The following is a 9,961-nucleotide window of genomic DNA, read 5'->3' as shown; positions in this document are numbered from 1 at the left end:
AAATAAAAAGGGAGTTATGGAAATGGGGTAGTAATCAGCAGGGCTAGAGGTAACACAAAAATGTTTAACTAATGTAGTGCCATTACCAATTCTCCAAGAGCGCAAAAAAAAAACTCTTCATCTTAATTTGCAAAAAAGAAAAAAGAAAAAGAAAAATTAACAGACAACTTAAGAGCAAAGAAACCAGCAGCTTATATATATATATATATATATATATATATATATATATATATATATATATATATATATATATATATATATATGTGTGTGTGTGTGTGTGTGTGTGTGTGTATAAACGAAGGAAAAACACCATTTGGGTCTTCACCTCCATAAGCATTAAGGTCCGTCACAAGTATTTTAATTTCAGGGGATCGAAAAGCTAAACCAGTTAGTTTAGCCTAATCGAAATGGGAATAAGGGAAATCTAGTTTGTCATTACTATGCTTACTGTCAAACCCACCAGCCAAAAGAATTTTTTTTTTTTTTCCTTTCGAAAGTGAATAATAAAGACATCTGGTTTAAATAAAGGAGGAACTGTCAAGTCTACACCAAAGAGTGCAGATTTAAGGGTAGCCCAACATTTATGTTCCTGGGTTGTGGCAGAAAAGATTTCCCTAATTCAAGGGCAAAGTCCAAAGCTGTTAAGCTATGGCAATCAATAGGAGAAACTGAATTTAGGCACTCTCTACGGTGAGCATTGAAATTGCCAACTATTACAAAAGACGCTTTCCTCTCAAGTGCTTTTATCTTAGACATAATGGTAAGAAGACAACCGAAGATAGAATCATCATTGTCTGGATTCCGGCAGATCGAACACAAATATTTGTTATGACTGCCACACACGTTTATTATTTGAATCGCATGACATCCACATTCATAAAAGAACTTATGAGAATTAGGGCACCCAGTCCTAATATAGAATAAAATCACAGACATAACGTTTTCTAAAGACATTTGGGAAACACGTAAAACAACTGGAGAAAAATTCTAGATGAAAACTCATAAACAAGGTATGAGGCAATTGACTCATTTAGGTTTTAAGTAAATTCATAAGTGGAAAAAGGTATGAACTATACAGGACAACTGACTGTTACATCAACTACACTGTTAAAAAAACCGTAATTTAAATCGGAAATTATCCGTAAAAATATACGGTTCTCATCCGTATTTCAGTAGAACAAGGGCAACAGTAATTGCACCATACTTTCTTATTATCTTTTACGGATTGGTGACCGTAATATCCCTCCTTTACGTCAATGTCTCCGTTTTTAAAACGGTAAAAATCCTGGAATAAATGTTGCCAGACATTTACCGTTTTTAATGCAAATTTTTAACAGCGTAGGAGATAATTATATAGAATAAGGTATAAACCGTTACTTATGATAAACAAACGGAAGAGAAAACATCACATGGTATGAAAAGCTGATGATGATTATTATTATTATTATTATTATTATTATTATTATTATTATTATTATTATTATTATTATTATTATTATTATTATTAGCTACGCTAGTTGGAAAAGCAGAAAGCTATAAGCCCAGGGGCCCAACAGGGAAAATAGCCCAGTGAGGAAAGGAAACAAGGAAACATAAAATGTTTCAAGAACAGTAACAATATTAAAATAAACATTTCCTATACAAACTATAAAAATTTTAACTAAAGAAGAGGAAGAGAAATTAGATAGAATAGTATGCCCGAGTGTACCCTCAAGCAAAAGAACTCTAACCTAAGACAGCAGAAGACCATGATACAGAGGCTATGGCACTACCCAAGACTAGAGAACAATGCATGTACGTTGAAACAGCTGGGTTTCAGGTGACACTTGTGATAATAAAAAATACATAAGATTAACGATTAAGTAAATACTAAACCTATAGTAGAAGACGCTCTGATTGATATATAACGTGAATATGAATAATGCATAATAAAGAACAAGGCTTGGAGAAAATGGGATGATTGATTGGAACAAACTAAAAGGAAAAAAATACAAGAAAATTCAAATGTTCTTAGGTTACTGAAAGTGTATTGTGGTTCTTCGAATTACAATGCTATAGCTATTTGGTTCATTTATATGAATAAATAAATGTAATAACAACAAAAGGCATATTATTATTATTATTATTATTATTATTATTATTATTATTATTATTATTATTATTATTATTATTATTATCATTATTATTATTATTATTATTATTATTATTATTATTATTATTGAATATACCAGTGAGGAAAGGAAACAAGGAAAAATATATTTCAGGAAAAGTAACAACATTAAGATAAAAAATTCCCATATAAACTATAAAAACTTTGATAAAACAAGAGAAAGACAAACAAGATAGAATAGTGTGTCTGAGTGTACCCTCAAGCAAGAAGTAATAGTAGTAATATTGTAATAGTAATGGTACAAATGAAAATATTCGAAGTATTACAAAGATCCTGAAAGATTGAATTATTTTTAGGTAAATCTATGACGACAAAGATAGACATTGCACTAATAACGTCTGCTTTATTTAGCTCTGACAGCTGTAAGCGGCTTATTGCACGTGTCACCGCCAGACACGTACATCAACGGACAGAATTGCTCGTGGCATCTGACAGTGGCAACAGGCCGCAAAATTGGACTCTTTTTCCAATGGTTTAAGACGGAGAGCTGCTGTGATAAAGTCAGCATTGTGGATTTAGCAAACTCTGCGTTTCTAGGAGGGTGAGTGTTTGTTTATGAAAAATAGATTCTGCTTAGGTACTAGTACTTCAAGGGTGAGTTTTTGATTATGAAAAATAGATTCTGCTTAGTTATTGGTACTTCAAGAGTGAGTGTTTGTTTATGAAAAGTAGATTCTGCTTAGATACTAGTACTTCAAGGGTGAGTTTTTGTTTATGAAGAATAGATTCTGCTTAGTTACTAGTACTTCAAGGGTGAGTTTTTGATTATGAAAAATAGATTCTGCTTAGAAACTAAATTAGTACTTCAAGGGTTAGTTTTTTATTCTGAAAAATAGATTCTGCTTAGATACTCGTACTTCAACAGTGAGTGTTTGTTTATGAAAAATAGATTCTGCTTGGATACTCGTACTTCAAGAGTGAGTTTTTGATTATGAAAAATAGATTCTGCTTAGATACTAGTACTTCAAGAGTGAATGTTTGATTATGAAAAATAGATTCTGCTTAGATACTAGCGCTTCAAGAGTGAATGTTTGATTATGAAAAATAGATTCTGCTTAGATACTAGTACTTCAAGAGTGAATGTTTGATTATGAAAAATAGATTCTGCTTAGATACTAGTGCTTCAAGAGTGAGTTTTTGATTATGAAAAATAGATTCTGCTTAGATACTCGTACTTCAAGAGTGAGTTTTTGATTATGAAAAATAGATTTTGCTTAGATACTAGTACTTCAAGAGTGAATGTTTGATTATGAAAAATAGATTCTGCTTAGATACTAGTACTTCAAGAGTGAATGTTTGATTATGAAAAATAGATTCTGCTTAGATACTAGCGCTTCAAGAGTGAATGTTTGATTATGAAAAATAGATTCTGCTTAGATACTAGTACTTCAAGAGTGAATGTTTGATTATGAAAAATAGATTCTGCTTAGATACTAGTGCTTCAAGCTGCTGATCATAATAAAAAAAAGCTAGTTTAGAGGGTGTAGTAGATAGATAATAGAAAGATATAGTTTTTGAAAATGATAACCATGCATAGAAATTGCTAGCGAGGTAAGCTATAGATAATATATATCTCTTTTATTACATAATTGTTTTGTTTTTAATTTTTTTTTATTTGCTTACATTCTTTGAGTAGTGGTGTAATGTATGGTACATGGTTTCCTAGAAAACCATTCGACCATCGAACATTAATTTTTCCATTTTTGTTTTTTTCTGAAAGACAGAGTTAATAAATCATTTATTAGATGATATAAAATTTAATTCTAGATATCTTATCTTTTATGCATTCCTGAAATATAAAGTAATTTATTCACATTGAATTTACTAATCTATTTCGACAGGGAATTCAAGGTAATAACAAGATTATCAATTCAACTTTCATCTACTCTCGTGATAATATCTGCTTACTGTATTAGTTTAGACAAGCGAACACAATGGCGATTCAAGCTGATTTGTCTTCTATTTATTTTTAATTTTATACAATTACAGATTTTCATAACTTTCACTGAATAATTTCTTAACCCTTTAACTGTTTCGCTTTGAATAGGTCACCAATATCAGGCGACCTGCAAGTCCCACTCATAGAGTCCTCTGGAAACCAGGTGCGAGTGACCTTCACAACAGATGGGTCTGTCTTATCCGACGGTTTCCAGATCTTTTACTTCACCATTTAGGGACACCAATAGGTTAGTTTGCAATCCAGTTTTCAAATCTGGTAGAATAAGTTTCTTATTTATTTTTTTCTTTATTATAAGCAAAGCGCTTGTGGTGGCCGATGTGGTAACGTCCCTGACTGGTAAACGCCAGACTGGGATTTGAGTCCCGCTCAAACTCGTTAGTTTCTTTGGTTGTTGAAGCCTCACCATCCTTGTGATGTAAGGATGGGGGATTTGTGGGAGCCTATAGGTCTATCTGCTGAGTTATCAGCAGCCATTGCCTGGCCTTCCTTGGTCCTAGCTTGGGTGGAGAGGGGACTTGGGCGCTGATCCTATGATATATGGTCAGTCTCTAGGCCATTGTCCTGCTAAGGCATTGTCTCTAGGGCATTGTCCTGCTAGCTAGGGCAATGTCACTGACCCTTGCCTCTGCCATTCATGAGCGACCTTCAAAACTTTAAAGGATCTCATCTTGGGGTTGCCTATTGGAAACGTCCCTGCCTGGCGTTCCGCTGGACGGGAGATCGAGTTCTGCTCAGACTCGATAGTTTCTTGTATAGTCTATTTCTTTTAGCGAGGCAGATTTGCACCAACTCGCAGCGGTGCCCTTTTAGCTCGGAAAGGTTTCCTGATCGCTGATTGGTTAGAATTATCTTGTCCAACCAATCAGCGATCAGGAAACTTTTCCAAGCTAAAAGGGCACCGCTGTGAGTCGGTGCAAATATGCTTCGCTAAATGAAATTGACTTTAGTGTCTGCAACCTCACCATCCTTGTGAGATAGGGATGGGGGGAGGGGTGGTTGAGGGAGCCTATAGGTCTATCTACTGAGTCATCAGCAGCCATTGCTTGGCGTTCCCTGGTCATAGCTTGGATGGATAGGGGCTCAGGCACTGACCATATGGAAATATGGACAGTCTCTAGGCCATTGTCCTGCTTGGGCATTGTCTCTAGGGCACTGTCCTTCTAGCTAAGGCAATGTCACTGTTTCTTGCCTCTCCCATTCATGAGGGACCTTTAAAAATTATCATTTATAATATTGTTTCATTCAGTTTCTAATTCAGGATGCAAAAAGCTTAAATATTAATTAATTTTTTTCTTTGTTGGTTTAATTTTTTTCGACAGGATTTTTTTTCTCGGCTTCTTAAGGATCGATTTCCTAATGCATCTTTTCTACTTCAAACCTGAATTGACATTTTTAATGACTGAGGATTTCTTTTCTTGTCCAGCTTTTCTACTTCTTGACTAATGGAAGGTCTGTTAAAATTTGCTTTTTGAGTTCAGAGAGGTAGTTTCCTCACTTGTATCTTTTACTAATATAGACCAGTTAATAGACATTCAGGATTAATTTCTGACTTATTGGATTTTTTTCGCATGTTCTAGTTTAGCCTTTATTATTATTATTATTATTATTATTATTATTATTATTATTATTATTATTATTATTATTATTATTATTATCTTAGCTACAACCCTAGTAGAAAAAGCGAGATGTTATAATGCTTATAAGGGCCCCAACAAGGAAAATTACCCAATGAGGAAAGGAAACAGATAGAATAAGATTCATAAATGTACCCTCAAGCACTTTATCACATTAGGTCTTTAATATCTGATAGATTAATTTTTTCCGTAAGACTTTCTTTTTTTAAATATCAAATCAACGGATTTCTAAATTCATTCGATATCTCCTTTAAAGTTCCATAGGTTGAGTTTACTCTTCAGATTCTGTAGTTACACAAATAGAGTAAAATTCAATAAATCCACTTTGCTTTTTAATACCTAAAAAATTGATTTTTTTCATCCATACTTTCTACTTTAGGCTTACTAAAAGTCACTTGGTATCTGGTTTGATAAATCAATATACTAACTTTTGTTTCTTTTCTCACAGACAGGAGTCGAAAGGGAGGTAATATTGAAATGTTGAAATGGAAGAAAAGAACAGACCAGAAATTCCTTGAATCAAATTTATTGAACTTCTGGGACTCAAGGAAGATATGCCTATTCATGCAAGGACTGTATATTACCATCCTCTCTATATTTACCTTGCCCAGATGTCTAACGATAATTTATTTGGCTGTGTGGTATCGAATTAGATATGAAAAAAAGCTTCATGGGCTTAAATATGTGCCGTTCTTTCAGATATAAAGCATGGTCTCCCTGCGGTGTTTTAGTTAGTGATGACAAAAATACCACAAAAACACTGGAATTTGATCTAATCCAGTTTCTGAGAGGGACCCGAATTGTGCTATGTATGAAGGTCTACGTATATATATATATATATATATATATATATATATATATATATATATATATATATATATATATATATACATATATATATATATATATATATATATATATATATATATATATATATATATATATATATTTGCATTTTGAATATTTTACTTTCTGTTTGCAATATATATATATATATATATATATATATATATATATATATATATATATATATATATATATATATATATATTTGCATTTTGAATATTTCAATTTCTGTTTGCAATATATGTATGTATATATATATATATATATATATATATATATATATATATATATATATATATACATGTATATATATATATATATATATATATATATGTGTGTGTATATATACATATATATATATATATATATATATATATATATATATATATATATATATATATATATATATATATATATATATATATAATGTCTTAGTAGATCCTAAAATCGACGAAGGCATCTCTTCAGACAAACAAAGCTCCAGTTAGGTTTCAGGGTAAGACGAAAACTACACTTATGTTTTTCCATTTAACATTTGGTGCCAACATTAGTGAACAAGAGCTGAAACAGCTGGAAAACTTTGACTAGCTTTCATTTTGAATCAATATCACAGGTAAACTCGGGAAAAGTGTAGCAGCTCCCAAAAGAAGAAACACATTAAACGTTGAAATGGACATAATGATAAAATTATTCCAGAGATGAAAAATAATATTTTGGTCTGAGGAATTTCAAGTCACTGCTATAGGATGGTTGCTGTCTATCGCTAATATCCACTTTTATTTTTTTATTATTAAATTTCCTTTCATATATTGTCCAATCCCATTTGTTAAAGGTATCCTCGCTGATTCTAATAGATAGGTTAGGATGAACTATTATCCGAGGAGAAAGTAAAAAATTAAATGAGATAATGGAGGAAATTTAAGGACCATTTCAGAGTAAAAAATTGATACCATATCTCTAACTTTTAATCATTATCAAATATGAACTTCACGGGACTATATTAGCCATAACACGGACAGTCTTTTTTTTTTACATGACCTTTCTTATAAATCTAGACAGTATAAGAGAGAGAGAGAGAGAGAGAGAGAGAGAGAGAGAGAGAGAGAGAGAGAGAGAGAGAGAGAGAGAGAGAAACTGATCAATGTTCTTAATTTATATCAATATGTTAGCTACCTCATGAAAATGAAAGAGGGCATACAGTTAACACAGAATCCTTACAGGCTTTCAGTAGCTAAAGAATGTGAACTGATAACCGATCGCTAAAGCAAATATTTAACGGAATCATTTCTTATCTTACATGTTAAATTCCACTACACATCTTGGTGTAGCAGAGGAAGTGATGCAAGATAAACGGGCCAAATATAATTCATTTATAATCATATTCATTTAAAGTTTTTCGTAACTGGGTATTTTAGGAATGACAAGAAAACTACGTATATGTATTTAAAACACAAGTAGTAAGCAACGAATGACATATCTACGTTTTCTTCAACACTGCAACCGTCGTCGGGCTCAACGTCAATAAGTCGTTGAATGTAAAAGATTAATTTTTAACTCTGTTATCATTCCGTTATTAAGTTAGATATATTTTATACCAATATCAACCTTATCGATTAAAACCGTTGAATGTATACATGCAATTGGCACCCTTATGTGAGCCCTTGGGGCCTTATGAATACCTGTTCTCTAAATAAAGTTCGTTGTTCTGAAACTATCTTTGCATAAATTCCTTCCATCACATGTATATGATAAATCAAATAACTTCTCAAGATAATTTGTAAAACCCTCATTGTCGTCTTCTGTGGTGGAGGAACTTTTATTTATGAAGAACTACGAGAACTATATTGTTGTTTATTATTCTTGTTTTAACTAATCTAATAAAGAAAATAAATCCTATTAATCCTTTACTTAAATGATGATTGTAGACGCAATTATTTGGAGTAACAGGAAGCCAATCATCTTTGGAAAGGTAACATCAGATATGACTTGGAATAACTATACTCCGCTTAGAGCTTTTGCTAGGAGTGTTTATGCTTTTACTGTACGGCGTTTGGCACAACTGGCCGTAATACCAGCTACTGGGGGTATACGGGCAAAATTTGTGTGAAATCGTGGGTGTGACGCAAGGGGCACACAACAGTCTTTGACCTCGTAGCCCGCCGTATACCAGCCGCAGAATCTTCACCGCTGCGCTAAAATGTTCTGCGGCAATCAAGAGAATTTGTAGTCGCAGACAGGATGCACGTCTGACGTAAGTAAGCCGTGCGTGTGACTTAGGTGCAACTTACGTGCCGTAGGATTTTCTGTGGCATGATCTCCGCACATTGGTCGTGCGTGTAATTTGCATGTAACTTTCGTCACAAGTCCGAGCCACGCACGTTTGTCGTACAGAATTCAAGTAAGTACGTGCAGATTCTGCGGCTGGTATACGTCAGGCTACGAGGTCAATGACTGTTGCGTGCTCCTTGCGCCAAACCCACGATTTCACACAATTTTTGCTCGTATACCCCCCGTAGCTGGTAGTACGGCCAGTTGTGCCCAAGGCCTTACATCGCAGGAGTTCATGAATACGACTGAAAAATTCCCAGACACGTACGGCTAAAAAAATCGTACGGGGAGTTGTGCCCAATGCCTAAAGTAATACAATTTGACCATAAAAACTACACTTTCTGGCTATCCTTAAATTTGCACTCTTCGATGTAGACTTAATAGTTCCTCCTTTACTTAAACCAGACAGCTCTGTCATTCACTCTCCAAACGAAACGGCAAGCCTTTTGGCTGAGGTTTTTAACAGTAAACTGATCTATGAAAATATCGATCTTCCTCATTCCCATTTCCCTTGGGCTAATCTAACAAGTGTAGCTTTTTGGTCCTGTGAAATTGAAATATTTGTGATGGACCTTGATGCTTATGGAGGTAAAGATCCAAATGGTAATTTTCTTTCTTTTTTTATAAAGTCTGCTTAGTTTTTAGCGCCTAAGTTGTCTTCTATTTTTCGCAAGATAGCAAGAAGTTCTTTTTGCACTTTTTAGAGAATTGGAATGTTATTTCGTTAGGTAAATGTATTTGGGTTAGCTCTAGAATTCTGCTTAATGACCAATGTTCACATTTCCCATATAATCTAAAGCTTTTGGCAAAACGTCTAATAGGTATCCTGAAGGTAATCATCTGCTCCCAAGTTTGCAGTTTGGTTTTTGTAAGGCCTTGGAGCAGGTGTGCAGACAAAATGCCGACGGACATAATGTCGACGTACATAATGTCGACGGACATAATGTCGAAGGACAAAATGTCGACGGACAAAATGTAGACATTTGTTAGAGTAGGACAAAATGTCGATGACTTATGTCATTT

At 33.5% G+C, this 9,961-nt stretch overlaps 1 long non-coding RNA gene across 1 annotated transcript in view; it reads left to right on the top strand.

The window, feature by feature from the left end:
• LOC137654929 (uncharacterized) overlaps window positions 1-2,700 on the top strand; it is an 11,493-nt gene extending 8,793 nt beyond the window's left edge. The window contains exon 3 of the long non-coding RNA XR_011046759.1: window positions 2,522-2,700. This is a non-coding gene — a long non-coding RNA (uncharacterized lncRNA). The remainder of the gene's footprint in view (window positions 1-2,521) is intronic.
• The last annotated feature ends 7,261 nt before the right edge of the window (window positions 2,701-9,961 follow it).

Source organism: Palaemon carinicauda, chromosome 16 (assembly GCF_036898095.1).
Source record: "Palaemon carinicauda isolate YSFRI2023 chromosome 16, ASM3689809v2, whole genome shotgun sequence".
Classification (NCBI taxonomy): Eukaryota; Metazoa; Arthropoda; class Malacostraca; order Decapoda; family Palaemonidae; genus Palaemon; species Palaemon carinicauda.
This window is presented reverse-complemented; position numbering and strand designations above follow the sequence as displayed.